Here is a 19,075-nt window from a genome sequence, read left to right on the forward strand (position 1 = left end):
CACAATATGGGAGTTAGAGGTTCTAAACAATTGAACCCATTTATGGGGCATCAAAACATGGCCCAGATATTATTTCTATTAAAGTAGTGAGATGTGTTCAAAAAGGCATTCTATCAGATGCGCCTAGCTTGAAAAGGAACTGCTTTCTTGACCATCTATGACCTTCACATCCTGATCCAAAAACCAATCATCACCAAACTTGCATACCCTACAATAAAGCAAGATGCAAAAATATACGCAATAAGTACCATGACTAGTTGTTAATCATTCAATGACTATTATTTGCAAACCCAGAGCAGGACCTTACACAACTAAAAACTTGAGGCTCTGTTTAAGGCTCAACTTAAAGTCCACAGGAGTCATGGACCACGGCAATAGCATGGCAGTGCTTAATTTAAGCTGGTGGGCACCCACCATCCTTTTTTGAGAGACAAGACTTATATTTAACTATCAGACTTTCACCCAGAGCAAGAGTTAGGAGCCAGACAAGAGAGAAAGGAGGAGGAATTAAAAGATAAGAAAAAAATGACAAATCAAGAAAGCAAGGATGAAAAGAACCTGCAAGAGTGAGATAGGAATTATGTTAGAAAGAGGTATGCAGTGGAATCAAAACTGGACAGCCACGTTATTTGGCTGTTTTGGGATTTAACAGCTTTAGCAGTTGACTTAAATGGAAATATTTGGGAGTCTGTGCTTGTTTTACAAACAATCAGTAACATTCTGTTATTTGACGATAAAACGGATACAAAAATACGTCAAAACATCATCTATTACATAAATATATATGCTAAGCACATGTTACATTATTCAAAAATTGCAATTTGCATCACTTTAACAAATACGGATTTCAATGTTGCAACCATGAGTTAAACAAGGGAGTGCAGAAAATTGTACCGGGAAGATCGAAAAAAAAGGTCATTGGAGCTGAAGGACAATGCCTGGAAGGACCTTATCGAGGCCGCTGAGTCTTAAGATAGCATGAAATTTTGGCCACGGTAAACGCACCTTTCCTCGCCAACAAAATAGAGGAACCTACTATTGAGCTGGCAATAGAAGAACAGGTCTGGATAAACTTTTTTTTAAAGTGTACGCAAGACAGAAGCCAAATGAGGATGTCGTTGGGAAATCTGAAATAGAGACTACACAACAGCCCTTCTTACCTATTAAACTTGATTTTTCAAGTTACTATGGCAGTTAAAGCAAGTAAGAGCGTCAAAGTCGCTGGTCCCGACGGGATACCATTTGATTTATATAAATCTAATTTGGAGGTATGGGTCTTATTTTAACAAGAGTTTTACAAGCGTGTTGTGAAAGAGGTTTTATTACTACATGGTCCGAATCCATTATAGAACCCATTTTTAAAAAGGGTGACCATGAGAACCCTGCTTCTTACCGCCCGATATCCTTGTTGGATTCTTTGATGAAGGTGTCGGGCTGGATTGTTTTAGAAAAACTACAGGGATGGACCGAAGAGAATAACATTTTAAGCGATGTCCAGTATGGTTTTAGAGCCGGCTTAGGCACAAATGAGCAGATTTTGAATTTAAGTATTTTAATTGATAAATATACTAGGGCAAAAGGAGGAATTTTTTATTTGGCCTTTGTAGAGGTTTCAGCGGCCTTTGATTGTGTAGTTCATGAGAAATTATGGGGGATTTTAAACAAATTGAAAGTTGACCCCGTTTTAATTCAGTTTTTAAGACAATTGTATATAGGAGCTACCGCAAAGGTCCGCTATGGCATTGAGGGCGAGTGTACCGCCTCATTTAAAGTCGAACGAGGCGTAAGGCAGGGTTGCGTATTGGCACCACCCCGTTCGCTTTATATACCAATGACTTAGAGCAGGAGTTGGTGTCAAATACTAGGGACCCTCCATTAGTAAATCCCCGCCCTATTGCTTCTCTCCTATATGCGGATGACGCCGTCCTCATGTCCCACTCTTAAATAGGATTACAAAGGGCCCTTTCTTTTTATACATGTTTTATGGACAGTCTTGGCCTAAAATTAAATGCCAAAAAAAGTTTTGTGATGTCATGTGGCTTTAGTAGAAATAAGACCAGAAGCTTCCAGGCGGGGGGAAACAAGGTGGAGACTACCCCCACATTTAGTTATCTGGGAGTGCTCTTTGACAGATTTGGTTCTTGGGCACCAGCAGTAAAAGCTAGGTCCCTACTCTTCATGAAGTCCATTGCAGCACTTTTTAACTTTTCTAAAAAATTGGCGAAAAGGCCACCAGAAATGTTATTAAAAATATATCGAGCAAAGTGTGTGAGTATAGCAATCTACGGGGCAGGAATCTGGGGTTTCCAAGACTGTAACATAATCCAGCGCATTGCAAACACCTTCCTGAGATCCCTTTTAAGTGTTCCAAATAGTGCCCCTGTTTTTAATTGTCATTCAGAATTGGGGGTTACATACATTTCAGACATGATTACGGCACAGCCAGTGTTGCTATGGCACAGAATTTGGACCACAGAGAATGCAAGATTAAATAGAGAAATAATTAGGGACTCCTTGGGATTAGATAAGGTTTGTAAAATGTTATGGTTGAAATATGTAGGAAGTTTTATGCAGGATATTGGTCACCCAGAGTATTACACCAAGCCCGATTGTATGAATCTTATAAAACAAAGATTTTTTAAAAATGGCTATGTCTCACCTAGAAGAAAAAAGACTAGCATCGGAGTTGAATAAACCCATGGTGATTAGCCACCAATTGACCCTCACGACTGTTCATATTCAAGCCTATTTGCTGTGTCTTCAGGGCGGTTACAACAGATATCTCCTGACCAGATTTAGGTTTGGGACTTTCCATCATCTAACCTCATACCCAATTGTAAACGACTGGTCAAGAGAATTATGTCAATGCCCCTGTGATAAAGTATCTAGACAAAACACTATGCATGTAGTTTTATTTTGTAAGCTGTATGATAAACTGAGGAGAAGATGGTTAATACCACTGTTAAAGCAGGGCGGATGGAGACAATGTCGCTCTGTTTTCATACAACTAAAGATGCTCGAAAATTACTACTGTATTGGGTCTATGGTGGGCTTCCTAAAGAATGTCTTGAGGACAAGAAATGCTGTTCACATCTGAACTGTGCGAGATATGTTCTGGAATGCCTACTAAAGGGAAGAATAAAATTCCCCCAATTATTAGCTGAATTCTTTTTAGAATTTTTCACAATGATAGCTGTCCATAAATGAGTATTTTTATGTAATGTATGATAATGTATTGTTGGAATATGTGTATGCTTTTATGATTTTAACTTTTCAAAATCGAATAAAGCTCATTTTGATTGATTGAGTTAAACATCATCACATTGAGCAATCCTTGTGGCATCTGTGAACATTTACATAATTAAAAACGAAGGTTATGTGGCTCAAGTAATTATATCTTCTACACACACACACGCCTAACAGTTAAGCTTACCTCAGTTATACTGTGCCACAGTGCCAGTGTGGAGACAGCTAATTCACCAGCATCCTATAATCCAAAAACTGTATCTCCTTTGCCTGATTCACCATCTGCAAAAAACATACAAATGTCAGGATGAACACCTTTCCAATACTACCACAATTACCACCCACCCTGAAGTAGGAGTTATGAAGCTTACACATGTAGTTTATCAAATGGGCCACAAGCAAAGTTCACCTCATCCAACAGTTAAGAAAGAGAAAAATAAAAAAAGGAAGTGGCTTCCATGATATTACTGAATCTCTTTTCCCCAGACCCACCTCTCCCTTCAAGTGTGGGTCAGGTAGGGAGACCAAGGAGATATTTCCTCCCTACTGCTAAGCACTGCAGTTTCCACTTAGTCGTCTGTTAACTCACTACTAGAAACCATCTATATTATCTAGCAATACAACACAAAGGCTTTCATTTATTTTCTTTTGGAAAAGAGGACTGCAGAGAGTCTGTTTGATATATTTATACATACAAAAACACAAGTAGTGAACATTGGGTAGTTTAATTGTTTTAGGTGCAGAGTCAATCCGTCATATATATGTTTTCAGTTAAAAACATGTTTATTTAGACCATAGTCTTTTAAACAATTATTTTTAAAACAAGCTAAAATGCAAATTTGAGAACTCTCAAAATAAAACCCCATTTAAACATACTTTTAAAATTCCATTCATCAGCCAGTAAACACCACATTCTCTAAAATCACCAGTAACAATCAAGCAAAAGATTTCACATAATTCAATGAGGCTTTCTTAGTTTAACTGCAAAAATGTATCAACAGATAATAAAAATCGACCAATTGAGCACGCCACATCAAAATATCTAATTTCAGCCAATAATTAAAATCGCTTGCCCTCTAACCTTTGTGTGATATTTTATAAAAATGGGTTTTAAAAAGGACTTCTGTTGGCCCGAACCATAGAAACAATCCACTAGGATGTGGATTAAATCTCGCTTCCTATTGAGACCATACTTACAGATTCTTCTTTCACCTAGCAGAGCACATCCTCTTCCTGACCTTAGGACTTGGTTGAATTCACATCTAAACCTCATCCAAAATATTATAGTCTCTGCCAGTGCTAGATAAGTCCACCCCGTGAGGCCCGTTTCCACCCAGACTGCCTGCACCATACATTTGGGGGGGGAGGGGGGGAATAGTACATTTTTTAGACACCTTACTTCTTCAAGATCCCAACTCTTTTTGTTCCCTAAGCTTATCACCTCAGCACCTTAATGAAATCGTGGATGTATAAGGGCCCCAAGTAGTGATAATTACATATCTTCAAGCCCAAGATTGTTGGAATCCCCTTAGCTTGTGTTGAGACCATGTGATCCTTCAATCCTAAACAGTGGGAGAACTGCTAGATATTTATATTTAACTCTTTCAACTTTATTTGTTTCCCAGGCCAAGTTGTCCAATTGCTTCCCCAATAAGGAGTACCTTAGTCTTTTCCATGTTTATTTTTAAAATGTTCCCTTACAATAATCCCCAAAGACATTAATTTTCTCTGAAGACCAATTCCTGTTCGATTTAAAATCACAAATAACAAAATCGTCTGCATATAACAGACAGCTAGTATGCAAACCATTCATTTTTGGGCTGAACGCATTGGGTAAACTGAGGACTCTTGGGAGATCAGCCAGGAACAAGGAAAATAATGTTGGGCCAATACACACTCTTGCCTCAGACCACTTTTTTACATTAATTCTCGAGGTTAGGGAGTCTTCGCTGTCTAGCTCGACCTGGGCCCAATTATCCCTATGGAATTCCTGCAGAATTAAAAGCAAGTCTTTAGGGAGCCTGAAAGTCAATAATGCTTCCCATAGCAAAGTTCGATCAACAGAACCAAATGCAGAACTTAAGCCTACAAAACCATAGTACAGGACCGCACACTGCTGCATAGATTTCTTAGCAAAGGTCTATAAGCTAAAACAATGTTCAGTCTTGAGAGGCTCTCCTTGAAACCACCCCCTTCCTGAGGGATGACCGAGTTTGCTTCAACCCACACGCCTTTATGATCTACAAGGCGATTTGTGAGAAAACGTTCCTACTTATATCCAAGATGATAATTGGTCTATAATTCGCTGGGAGGGCATACTCACCTTTTTTGTATATTGGCTTGATCACTGCACCCTTCCAACTATCCGGAAATATTCCTGTCGTTGAGTATTCCCTGGAAGAGGGTATCAAACAGGCCTGTCTATCACGCAGTATTTATTTTTATTGTAACTGCTGGCAGGTAATCCGGACCAGCAGCCCAAATAATTTTCAGCATTTCAATTGTTTTCTTGATTGCCAGCTCTGTGAAGCATTCTTTAGTCTCCTTTTTTATAAGGAAATTCATAGGGTGCTGCACTGCTATGGCATTCTTTCCTTGTTGCAAGTCATCTCCAGGAACTATCTATACATCATCACCTACAGGGGCAGACGTTTGATTCTGGCTATTTCCCACCCCATTCTGCACCTTCCTCCAGAATTTCCTTCTATTTTTAGACTCTATGGTCTCCATCATTGCTTCCCAACATTTTGCATTAGATTCCCACTTTTTCCAGAGGACCAGATTTTTATATTTGTTCTTTAAACTACAAAGGTGTAGTTCCCCTATATCATTTCTTGAAAATCTGATGTGCCTTTCGAGTTTACTAATGTTTCTTTTTAAGGTTCTACACTCTTTAGCAAACCAGCAGTTCTATCTTTCTATGGATTTAAGGTTTTTTTTGTGTGGTGTTAAAAGTCAATACTTCTATTTTTTGGTAAGGGACAACCTTTTTTTATTATTTCTTCATACCAGGATAGAAAGTAAGAGGAGACCGTCCCATATATTAGCCCTGCATAATTAAGTTGCAGGTCCTTTAAATGGCTTAAATGCTTTTTCGAGAGCCTAGTTCACAGTCGCTTCGAGCATCAAAACTTTAGAGGGAGGCCCCTTGTCCGCCTAGGTACAGTACCCAATTTAAACATAGTACTTAATGGGTAACGATCACTCCCTTCCAACTAAAGTCCTTAGGTGTACGAACACAATCAATTGTGCAATTCAGATTACCATACTAAATTGGTTACTTACCAGTAGGAGTAGTTTTGCAGCTTGAAGAATTTTCTGGATTCACTTGCTGTGCATTATTATTCCATCGAGTGGTTGGGTCCGGAAATTCTTTTTTTTTTTTTTTTTAAACTGTTTTGGTCGCTGTCGACCATTTGGTGCCAGGTACGTCAGACGGTACCCTGGAGGTCGACGTGCGTGGTAACCATCTTCAGATTCTTTTTCCTGTTCTTATTTTAAATCTGTAGTCCTTGAGATGGTTATTAAATAACTGATGTAATCATTTGCTTCCCCACCCGTTTGTTTTCCTTATAGGGGAGGCTGGGTGGGTCGCAGCAAAATCAAAAAAATTCTTCAAGATGTAAAACTACTCCTACTGGTAAGTAACCGTTTCGTTTTGCAGCGTGAATCCTTTTCACAGTGGAGTGACCCTTGACCCGGTCACTCCACTACCGCACGGCCCCCGTGTGCCCGGATTCTGCTGCCGCTGCCTGCTTGGCCCTCTTGCTGCCGCCTCTCCGTAGGGCCCCTGCTCTCCAGGCTTGCCCTCGCTCTCCAGGGTTGCCCAGGCTTGCCCTCGCTCTCCCCGCTCCTTCCAACCCCCCCTCTGCTATCCACGGCTGCTCTCCTGCGGCCCCGCTCCCTACTCCTGTCTCCCGCTCCTCATTCGCCGCCACGCTCCCGCCTCCTAGCTGCTCCTCCCTCCCACTTGGCCATAAATGGCGGGGACCGCGCGGCAGTGGGCTGTGACCCTTGACTCGGTCACTCCACTACCGCACGGCCCCCGTGTGCCCAGATTCTGCTGCCGCTGTCTGCTTGGCCTTCTTGCTGCCGCCTCTCCTTAGGGCCCCTGCTCTCCAGGCTTGCCCTCTCTCTCTAGGCTTGCCCAGGCTTGCCCTCGCTCTCCAGGCTTGCCCTCGCTCTCCAGGCTTGCCCAGGCTTGCCTTCACTCTCCCCCGCTAAGCTTTCCCGCTCTTTCCAACCCCCCCTCTGCTCCCCGACGCTGCTCTCCTGCGGCCCCGCCCCCTTCTCCTGTCTCCCGCTCACCATTCGCCGCCCCGCTCCCGCCTCCCAGCTGCTCCTCCCTCCCACTTCGCCATAAATGGTGGGGACCGCGCGTACGTGCAGCGGGCGCGCCGATTGCGCGCCAAAGGCAAGCCAGTCTACGCCCGTCCACGCCTGAACCGCGCCCAGCGCCAGAACCCCTGGACCCCGCCAGAGCCAGCCAACCCGACTGAGCTACGACGACGCCACCCTCCACGCACTCAACACCGACCGACATCCAGCCTGCTACCAAGCCACCCCGAAACGAACCCACGGAGCCTTCACCTGCCACGCCTGTTACTTCACCTGCACTCTGTCCTGCACCGTGCCAGCCAAAACAGCCGCCAACAACAACCACCTCAAGTGCATCCTGCTCAACACCCGCTCCATCCACAGGCACGCCGTCGAACTATGTGACATCCTGGACAAAACGGCACCAGACGTTGCCTTCTTCACGGAAACCTGGATGAACGCCTCCTCAGCCCCCGACATCGCCATTGCCATCCCGGACGGCTACAAGATCATCCGGAGGGACCGCGTCAACCAGACCGGAGGAGGCATCACCAACAGAAACACTATCCGCATCACGACCAATACCGATGACACCCTCGCCACCTCAGAGCACCTGCACTTCCAGATTCACACCGACCCCAAGACCACCCTCAGAGGAACTCTCATCTACAGACTCCCGGGACCACGCTCACACTTCAGCGAGGCCATCGCAGACTTAATCAGCCCGCTCACCCTCGCCTCCCCAGACTACTTCCTCCTAGGAGATCTCAACTTCCACCTGGAGAACGACCGGACACCCTCTCCACCGCAGAGCACCTGCACTTCCAGATTCACACCGACCCCAAGACCACCCTCAGAGGAACTCTCATCTACAGACTCCCGGGACCACGCTCACACTTCAGCGAGGCCATCGCAGACTTAATCAGCCCGCTCACCCTTGCCTCCCCCGACTACATCCTCCTAGGAGACCTCAACTTCCACCTGGAGAACGACCAGGACAACAAACCACCGCCCTACTAGACAACCTCGGATTCAAGCAACTGGTCAACACCCCCACCCATTACGTCGGCCACACGCTCGACCCCGTCTTCTCCTCCAGCAACCACATCTCCTTCAGCCACACCACCGACCTCCACTGGACCGACCACAGCTGCGTACACTTCAACTTCAGGAAAACAACGACCCACCACCGCCCTCAACAATCCCCCCGAAGATGCTGGAGCAAGATCACCATCGACCGACTCACCACCTCCTTGAGCCTAAACCCTCCCACCAACACCACGGACCCCAACGAAGGAGCCCGCAACCTCACACAGTGGATCACCGACTGCGCCGACACCCTTGCTCCACTGAAAAACCCTCCCAGCAACCTCAACAGCAAGAAAGCCGCGTGGTTCACCAATGATCTCAAAGACTCCAAGAAATCCTGCCGTGACCTCGAGAAAGCCTGGCACCACAACCCGTCAACGGATAACATGACAGCCCTCAAGAACGCCACCCGCAAACACCACCAGCTGATACGCACCACCAAAAAGGTCATCCTTCAGAGAACGACTGGACAACAACACCCACAACAGCAAGGAACTCTTCAACGTCGTGAAAGAGCTCTCCAACCCCAACGCCAGCAACAACGACATCACGTCTTCTCAAGACCTCTGCAACTCTCTGGACACCTTTTTTCACCGTAAGATCGTCGACATACACGACAGCTTCGGCGCTCAGAACTCGTACCCCACCACCGAACCTACACCCCCCACCACCACCCTGTGCGCCTGGACTCTGGTCAGCACGGAAGATACCACCCACACGATGAACACCATCCACTCGGGCTCCCCAGCCGATCCCTGCCCACACCACATCTTCAACAAAGCCGATTCCATCATTGCACCCAAACTTCGGGACATCAACAACTCCTTCATATCCGCCACCTTCCCGGAGAGCTGGAAGCACGCAGAGATCAGCGCCCTCCTGAAGAAACCCACCGCAGACCCCTCAGACCTCAAGAACTTCCCCCCCCCATCTCGCTCCTCCCCTTCCCTGCAAAAGTCATCGAAAAAACAGTCAACAAACAGCTGACAGCCTTCCTGGAGACGAACGGCTCCCTCGACCCATCGCAGTCCGGATTCAGAGCGAACCACAGCACCGAGACCGCCCTCATCGCGGCCACCGACGACATCCGGACCCTGCTGGACAACGGAGAAACCGCCGCCCTCATCCTGCTCGACCTTTCGGCTGCGTTCGACACGGTCTGGCACCGAACCCTGACAACCCGCCTCCGCCACGCCGGGATCCAAGGAAAGGCCCTGGAATGGATCACCTCCTTCGTCTCCGACAGAACCCAAAGTGTCCGTCTCCCGCCCTTCCTCGCAGAAGCCACCAAGATCATCTGCGGCGTCCCTCAAGGCTCCTCGCTCAGCCCCACCCTCTTCAACATCTACATGAGCCCCCTCGCAGCAATCGCACGCAAGCACAACTTCAACATCATCTCCTACGCCAACGATACCCAACTGATCCTCTCCCTCACCAACGACCCCACCTCCGCCAGAGCCAGCTTCCAGGACGGAATGAAAGACATCGCAGACTGGATGAAGCTCAGCCGCCTGAAACTTAACTCAGACAACACGGAAGTCCTCATTCTTGGCCCATCCATCTCCGCCTGGGACGACTCCTGGTGGCCCCCTGCTCTGGGCCCCCCACCGAAGCCCATGGACCACGCACGCAACCTGGGCTTCATCCTTGACTCCTCCCTCACGATGGCCAGGCAAGTTAACGCCGTTACCTCATCCTGCTTCAACACACTCCGCATGCTCCGTAAGATCTTCCAGTGGATCCCCACTGGAACCAGGAAAACGGTCACCCAGGCCCTCATCACCAGTAGTCTGGACTACGGCAACGCCCTCTACGCTGGGACCACCGTTAAACTACAGAAAAGACTCCAGCGCATCCAGAACACCTCAGCATGACTCGTCTTGGACATCTCCCCGTCAGCAAGAGGATCACGTTCAGACTCCTCACCCACGCACACAAGGCTGTCCACGACTTGGGCCCCGAATACCTCAACAACCGCCTCACGTTCTACACGCCAACCCGCCAGCTCCGCCAGCCTCGTCCTCGCCACCGTCCCACGGATCCACAGAACCACCACCGGAGAAAGATCCTTCACCTACCTGGCGGCCAAGACCTGGAACACCCTCCCCACCCACCTACGACTCACCCAGGACCATCTCTCCTTCAGGAAGCAACTCAAGACCTGGCTTTTCGAGCAGTAGCAGCCCCCCCCAGCGCCTTGAGACCCTAGCAGGTGAGTAGCGCGCTTTACAAATACTCTTGATTGATTGATGCTGTGCATTCGATTACGTAGCGGTTTCTCCCGTGCTTGGGAAGCTGTGTTGAGAGGAAGACCGTGTGTTCAAGCACCTCCTGTCCAATTTGAGCTTCCGTACTTATTTGTATGTCTACATAGTAATGTTGCTGCTGCACGAATAGTGTCAATAGGTATATTGGCACCGAAAGCAAGGTTTGCTCCCTTCTTTCTAGTGAAGTGAGATGTTGGTCGTATTGTTAGCTCTTTTTTTGCATAGGCATAACATGATTGAATTGTTCGTACCATCTTGCAATTGTAGTCTTAGTGATCGGGAACCTGTGTTGGTATGAGCGTAAGCGACAAACAACTGTTTGGTTTGTCTTATTTGTTCTGCCCTTTGCAGATAATACAGCAATGCTCTCCTTACATCTACGTTATGGAGGCTTCTTTCTCATTTTGTCTTTTTGAAGAAAACGGATACGATGATACTCTGATTTAAGTGCTATTTTGATACCACCTTTTGTTAGAAGTGTGGGCTTGTTTTTGAGATTACTTTATCCTTGTGGATTTGCAAATATGGTTCCTGTATTGTCGCGGTCCACTATGAGGTAACCCTACTTTACAGAAAAAGGCCTTGAGTCTCCTTTTCTAATGTAGGAGTCCAGGCCAAGTCTCGGCTTGCCAATGGCGGGCCAGTACTCGCCGCAGGTCCAATCCCGGGCTTCTAATGCTCAAGCGCTCTGCAAAAGTAAAGAGCTCTGTGCCGCTGAGTCCGCAGTACTGGACTCATATGTTAGAAAAGGAGACTCAAGGACTTTTTCTGGATCACGAGTCAGAATTAAGACACAGTATTTGGCGCCTTGAGCGACGGCTATTGTAATTATCCCACGGTCTACATCTTATAGTTGTCCTTCCTTACACCCCCATCCTGATGAGGCCAAAATGAATGGGTCGAAACTCGTAGACTACCGGAAAAAGGAGGAACCCAATGATCATTTAAACCCTTCCGTGCTGCAGTCAACGGGAAAACTACCTCCCCAGTGCTGCCGTCGGCCAACGGACGACGCAGCCCCGCCCACCCTTTAGGCCCGCCCACCCTTTAGAACGCCGCTGCGGAAAAACCGCCGCGGTTAAGGTGTAAAAGTGGCATATATTTTTCTCTGTACAGACAAAAAGGAATTTGTTGAGGTGGAGCTGTTTTTTTCTCACCTGTACAGTAGGGTTACCTCACAGTGGACCACAACATTTGTTGTATGGACACTGGTTATGCAAAGAATTGGGGTCTAAGTAATGACTTTGATTATTTGTTAGTGTTGTACATATGTCGTATGTATATGTTCTGTATATATGTAAATTGTTTGTTGAATATATGTATGAAAATGAAAAGTCCCAACCAGATATGAAATAAGAAATAAAATATGGGTGGGACATGGAATGATATATGAATGTGATTTGTTTTTGATTAATACAATCTAAATTTGATGGGATTAGGACCTGATGCGCTGGAGTAATTAAATGTACTGCATTGTAATGATGTTATGGTATTTGTTCCTCCACCTCATTTTCTCTTTTAAACTTGTTCATTGCCCAGAAAGTGGAGGGTTATTTGGGCAAATACCTTTTATTTTATAGATATCCTTGTTGCATTGTCAGTAGGTCCTCGTTTGCTTTGAATTTGATAATTTCCCCCCTGGATAGTTGTAGCAGGGTTGAGTACCATGTTTGCCTTGGCCATTGAGGGGCAATGAGAATCAGGTTTGTTCCTGGCTGATGTGCTTTTTCCAGTACTTCTTGCATCAGTGTTGCAAACAGGTCTATTACTGGTGTTCCACAGAGGCTGAAGATGCATTGTAGTGTTTTCTGTTTCAACTCCCATTCGTAGGAGCAGTTCTGCCTGCTCAGCTGGTCTGCTGTAATGTTGTCTACTCCTGGTAGATGTACTGTTTGAAGGTTGATTCTTTGGGCTATTTCCTATTTTCATATTTCCTGTGCAAGTGTGCTCAAGGAAAAGGACTTTGTGCCTTCCAGCTTGTTCAGGTAGAACATTGTTGTTGTATTGTCTGTTTGAATTTAGATAGTCTTCCCCTGGATGTGTTTCTGGAATGCTTTCAGTGCCAAGAAGACCGTTTTAATATCTATGAAGTTGATGTGTTTTATGGAATCCTGTTCGTTCCATTGACCACGTACTTTCAGCTGGTTGTAATGCGCTCCCCAACCGTTGAGGGGTGCGTCCGTGGTGATTGTCACAGATGGAGTTGGGTTCCTGGAAGGTCTACCCTGTGTTATGTTATTGGATGCCCACCATCGTATTTCTGCTTGCCCCTTTTGTGTAGAAACGAACAGATCCTCCCAACTCCCTGTGGCTTGAGAACAGCTGTTGGTAAGCCATTCCTGGAATGGACGCGTGTGCAGGCGTGCATGAGGGATAAGTGGGATGCATGATGCCATCAAGCCCATTAGTTTCATGACTTTCCTCACTGTAAGAGATTGTCCCCTGGGGTAGAGGGTCGCTTTTTGATAGATAGCCAGTATCCTCTTTTGAGTGGGGTACGCTTTCGCACTTTTTGAGATTAATCTTGCTCCTGGGAAGTTTTTCTTCCCTTTCTGGTTTTGTAAAGATTTTTTGTGGATTATTGAGAGAAACCCAGCTCCCGTAATGTTTGGATGTCTGATGGGACAGGATTGTGGCATGTTTGGTTTGAGTGTGCTCTTATGAGCAAGTCATCCAGATAGGGATAGACATGGATTCCTTCCATTCTTAGATGTGCTGCCACTGCGGCTAGGCACTTTGTGAAGACCCCTGTAGCTGATTTTATCCCAAATGCGAGCACTTTGAACTGATAATGTGTTACGTTGTGTAGGAACCGCTGGTAGTTTGTGTTTTTTGTTGATAGGGATACGCAAGTAGGCCTTTTTGAGATCTATTGTTGCCATGTAGTCTCCCTTTTGAATTTGTGGGATTATTTGTTGAAGAGTACACATCTTGAAGCGTTGTGTTCATATGAACCTGTTTATGAACCTTAAGTCCAGTATTGGCCTTAGAGTCAGGTCTTGTTTTGGTACTAGGAAGTATGGTGATTAGTTTCCTTTGAAACATTCCTGTTTTGGTATTACTTCTATTGCTTGTTTTTGGAATAGTTCTTTGATCTCTGAGTTTAGCTGTGCTAGTTCTGTTTTCAGAAATGTTCTAGATTTTGGTGGATTAGCAGATGCTGTTTTTGTTAGCTCTATGCAATACCGTACTTTATCAAATTTAATATCCAGTTGGCTGCTGTGATATTTTCCCATTGTTTGTGGTACAGGGATATCCCCCCCCCCAAACTGTGTTTTTTTGTGGGTTCTTTTCTGCGACTTAGTCAGTTAGAGCCATTTCCTCTTCCTCTGGGGGTTTGGCCTGGGACTCTACCTGAAAGGGCTATTTTTGTTGTTGCCAGCCTTGGTAACTTCCCTGTTCACCTGATTGTTGCCCAGAGGTTTGACCTTGTGGTTGCTGTGACATCTGCTGTCCCTGACCAAATGCACCTCTTCCTGTGGTCTTTCGGTTGTTGAAACCACCTCTTTTAAAAGAACCTCTCTGCTGTAGGGCTTCCATCGCCCTAGCAGTCTTGTTGTCTTTTTTGATCTGCTGAAGGGATTCATCTGCTTCTTTCCTAAACAGTGAGTCACCAGTGAACAGTCTTTTGATGATGGAGGTTTGCACCTCCTGTTTGAAACCTGATATTCTTAGCCAGGCATACCTTCTGAGGATGGTGCCTGTGCACATTTGCCTACTGGCTGTGTCTGCAGCATCAAGGGCTGATTTCAGACATGTATTGGCCATGTTTTTACCTTCTTGGACAATAGACCTTGCTCTTTTCTTGTCCTATTCGGGCAGTTGGAGAATCTCCTTTATTTCATCCTACTGTTGGTGGCCGTATCTATTTAGTGGTGCATTGGAATTTGCGGTGCACCACTGTGTTGCTGCTTCCTTTTCTATTCTTCTCCCCACCATGTCCATTCTTGTACTCTCCTTTTCTGGTGGAGGACTGGTATTGGAGACTGCATGAGCCCTTCTGGCTGTGGTGAGAGTAATTGAATCTAGCCCTGTGTTTCCTTGTATATACTTAAGGACCTTTCTACCCTTGGTGTTACACCCTTGCTTGAAGCTGGTTCATTGAAGGCTTCTTTGCCCTGAGCCAGTATGCTAGGAAGCACTGGGAGATACTGAGTCCCCTTGATGGAAGGGGCTAGTGTTCCCAGGAGAAAACATGGGTCTCCTTTTTCTTCTTCGAGGGCGACTCGGAAATGGTCAGCTGCTCTCTTGACTAAGCCATTAAAGAAGGCTATGCCGTCTGGTGGTGATGCTTTTGAAGAATAACTGCATACCTTGTCCTAAGACACTCTGCCTCAAGTTCGTTCCATGAATCCTCTAAATTTTCGATGATTTCCTCTTTGTTGCGAGGTTCTGGTGTTGGGGTGAATCAAAGATCCCTTCTTCCTCTCTCTGTGCATCTTCCGCTTCTTCGGATTCAACATTTTCCGGTACGGCAGCCGTGGTTTTAGGGATTCAAAAATCATTCAGCGTTGCGTCAAACTCTTTTTTTTCTTTTGGAAGAGCGTTGCCATTTCGTCCTCTAGCCTTTTCCTTTTCAAACTCAGGCGTGCCTTGGTTGCGCCTTATATTTGTGGCCTTTCGGTTCCAACGGATGTGTATGGTATTTTACCTTAACCGTTTTCTTCGTTTTTTCTCTCGCCTTCTTGTGGGCGTGGGTTTGTCTCCTTCTAGAATTGTGACGTCCAATCCCTTGTGCGTCGATTCTGCTGGTACTCCGCGTTCTTCCACGTCGCTGGAGAAACCCAGGTCTTTGAGGGATGTCTTCTTAATGGTCTGCGACATCGTGGCATAGTGGGCCTCTCTTTGGTTTCGGTGGCGTCTTAGTATCTTCGACAGAAAAGCCGCGCAGGCCTCACATTCCTAGTCTAGATGATCCTTGGGCAGGCACAGGTTGCAGACGTCATGTGAATCGCGTTGAGCGTACTTGTGGTGGCAGCTGGGACAAAACTTAAAAGGGGTGTTTTCCAAGTCCCCTACCTAGTCATTTGTGAACCGACAATGTCCTCTGTGGTGTCATCGCCAGAGCTCTACTCTTGTCCCCGGTTACGGCGCAGATGAAAGGTGCAATTCGCGGTTGCCTTTTCTTGAAGTATTTTGGGAAAAATCTTTGGAGCTTCCAGTCTTGCTTCCAGACCCAACTGCGGAAAAAAGAATCTGAATATGGCTACCACGCACGTCGACCTAAAGGATACCACCCGACGTCACACAGGGGACATACCTCGCACCAAATGGTGGTCAACAGCGCCCAAAACAAGAGAAAAAAACAAAAACAAAACGAAGACAACTACGGACCCAACAACTAGATGGTGAAATAATGCATAGCATGTGAATCCAGAAAATGATTCACGCTGCAAAACGGAACGTTTTCCTTGTGGGGATGTCCCCGGTTGCTCGACCATTTAGACTCACAAAGCCATTCATAATAAAGAAATCTAATAAAGGTGCATCTCTCCCCAAGGCATCATTGGGAGTGGAGTGGACACACTGTATATTAAAAGCAGCTAAATAATCCACATATTTTTCCTCCACAATTTTGGAAAGCAGTTTATGATTAAAGTCCCCTGTCAGAATGATCAGAACCTTAGGGTACAGTACAAGTATGTTAGCCACATCCTCCTTGAACACTTCTACAGTTTCCTTACAGTTAGAAAATCTTCTTCCATGCGTACAGATGTTCAGAATAGCTCGTTTCACTGAGGTTGCAAAGAAGAGGTAACAGGAGCAATATTTGGATGTTCCTACCATGTTTTTACTGCTTGAATAAGGGTTTTTGTGCAATTTTGTGCCATGGACATTTTTTCAGAACAGGAGGCGGTTCTGGTAGTGCGACAATTTTTATGATGGCCTTTTAGTTTTATGTATGCACTCTAAATATACTAACCTTAAACCAGGTTATAGGAACCTCCTGAGGCGGAAGCCGGGAGTAGCGAGAGCCTGTGTTAAATTTTAATTGTTTCATTCTGATTTTTAAAGAACTCACCTTCCCTCTGAGCACTCAACCCCTCAGGCACACTCATCCCCGCACAGCGGATTTAGCGCTGACGCGGGCGAGTGTTCCCCTTCTTGCCGCCATTACGGACACACAGGACACGCCCACTTGTGTTGGCCACGCCCCCCGCAACGAAGGTAAATAAAAGCGCGCTGACTACAAGCGCCACATTGTTATAGGAACCTCCTGAGGCGGAAGCCGGGAGTAGCGAGAGCCTGTGTTAAATTTTAATTGTTTCATTCTGATTTTTAAAGAACTCACCTTCCCTCTGAACACTCAACCCCTCAGGCACACTCATCCCCGCACAGCGGATTTAGCGCTGACGCGGGCGAGTGTTCCCCTTCTTGCCGCCATTACGGAGACACAAGACACGCCCACTTGTGTTGGCCACGCCCCCCTCCTACACTCTCCTCACTCCTATAAAGCATGTGCATTCACCGGAAGCGCAGCGGACGAGCACAGCGGGCGCGATGTTTGCGCGCCAAAGGCGCGCTTAAGGCAAGCTCGTCTGCGCTTGTCCGCGCTAGGCAGAGCTCAGAGCCAGATACTATAGATAATGCTCTCCACCCTACGCAGAGATACTCGAGAGATGCTTTGCTACACTTGAATAGAGATATAAAGGGCCCTTGCTTACATTCTGTACTTGGGGACAATCCCTCCAACCACTGCCTCTATTGCCTGTACAAATTTACACCTACTATGCCTCACCAAACTTCTTCCAGTCTAATGCGCATGGCCCTGATTAATTGCAGATCACTCCCCAAACACTCTGTAGAAATTTACCACACGTTAGAAAATCGTCAGCTAGACGTTCTTTTCTTAACAGAAACCTGGATGGGACCAGACTCCGACCCGGACATTGTCAAGTCCCTCCCTCCTGGCTTCTTAATTCAACATGTAGACCGATCTAAAGGGAAGGGAAGGGGGATCGCTATAATCTATAAAGACCATCTTTCCTGCCGATTGCAAGGCAGCCCCCTTCTAGATTGCGAAAATGTTCTATTTTCTATTCAAATCTCCCCATGTAGATCTTGGTCAGGAATTCTCATCTATCGCCCTCCAGGACCTATGGGTCAGTTTAGTGAATCTCTCATGGAACATACTTGTACACTGGCTGCCATCCACTCTACTTTTATGATCCTGGGAGATCTTAACATTCATTTCGATAAAAATGAAGTCAAACTAGCCTCTGATCTAATAGCAGACCTTGAAACCTTGCAGCTTAGGCTACAAAGTAGACAACCTACCCATTCTTTGGGCCACCTGTTGGATCCTATTTTTTCCAACATTAATGATCTTACAATCTTAGATCATATTCCGGTACCATGGTCTGACCATTTCTTAATCTCACAGAATTGGCAGCTATACAACATCATACGCCCTAAATCCCTACCTAATAAGCCCGCTTGTTCCTGGGCTACTCTAGACCCAGAAAAATGGAAGTCAATTCTAGAGCGCTCCCCTCCTAGACTGGTATCCAACCCTACTCACGCCGACGCGGAGTTTTCGAAATGGATAGGAGGGACACTGGACAAAACCCTACCTAAAATATCTACATGTAAGCCCCGAGGTAAAATTACCTCTCCATGGTTCACCCAGGAAATGCGGCTCCTGAAAAAAAGCTGTAAGAAATCGGAAAGAGACTGGAGAAAAAATTTAGACCCTATTAAAAAAATTGAATATAAACACACTATTCTTAATTACAAAAAGGCACTTAAAATCGCCCAAGTCAAATACTTCGAAGAAAAAATCAAATCATCGGCCAACTCATCAAGAGAGACGTTTCAAATTGCTAAAAAACTTCTCAAAGCACCTGATCCTCCCCCTCCAGTAGAGCCTACAGCCATCCGATGTAATGAACTTGCGGAATTTTTTTAATCAAAGATTAAAAACATTCCTAATTCCCTTCCGTCACAAGCATCCGATGCCCTCTCCCCTGTTAACCCGTCTACTTCCACACCCCAAACCACAGCTTATCAATTGACTCACTTCGCCCCCTAACAATAGATACTCTGTCTCCAATATTTCACTCAATCAAAAGTGGATCTCCAACTGATCCCGCACCTTTTAATATCTTAAAATCAGTTGCTCCTACTATTCTTCCTTATATGGCAAATTTGATTAA

The 19,075-nt window shown here is 45.8% G+C and overlaps 1 protein-coding gene across 3 annotated transcripts in view; it reads right to left on the bottom strand.

Annotated features, from left to right (window-relative positions):
• Positions 1-19,075, bottom strand: part of TAOK2 (TAO kinase 2) — a 934,333-nt gene that overhangs the window by 806,039 nt on the left and 109,219 nt on the right. For all 3 annotated transcript variants that reach the window (XM_078652408.1, XM_078652406.1, XM_078652407.1), the window contains exon 4: positions 3,434-3,528. The gene's annotated coding sequence lies outside the window, so the exon portion shown is untranslated. The remainder of the gene's footprint in view (positions 1-3,433; positions 3,529-19,075) is intronic.

This window comes from Lissotriton helveticus, chromosome 7 (assembly GCF_964261635.1).
Source record: "Lissotriton helveticus chromosome 7, aLisHel1.1, whole genome shotgun sequence".
NCBI classification, from domain to species: Eukaryota; Metazoa; Chordata; class Amphibia; order Caudata; family Salamandridae; genus Lissotriton; species Lissotriton helveticus.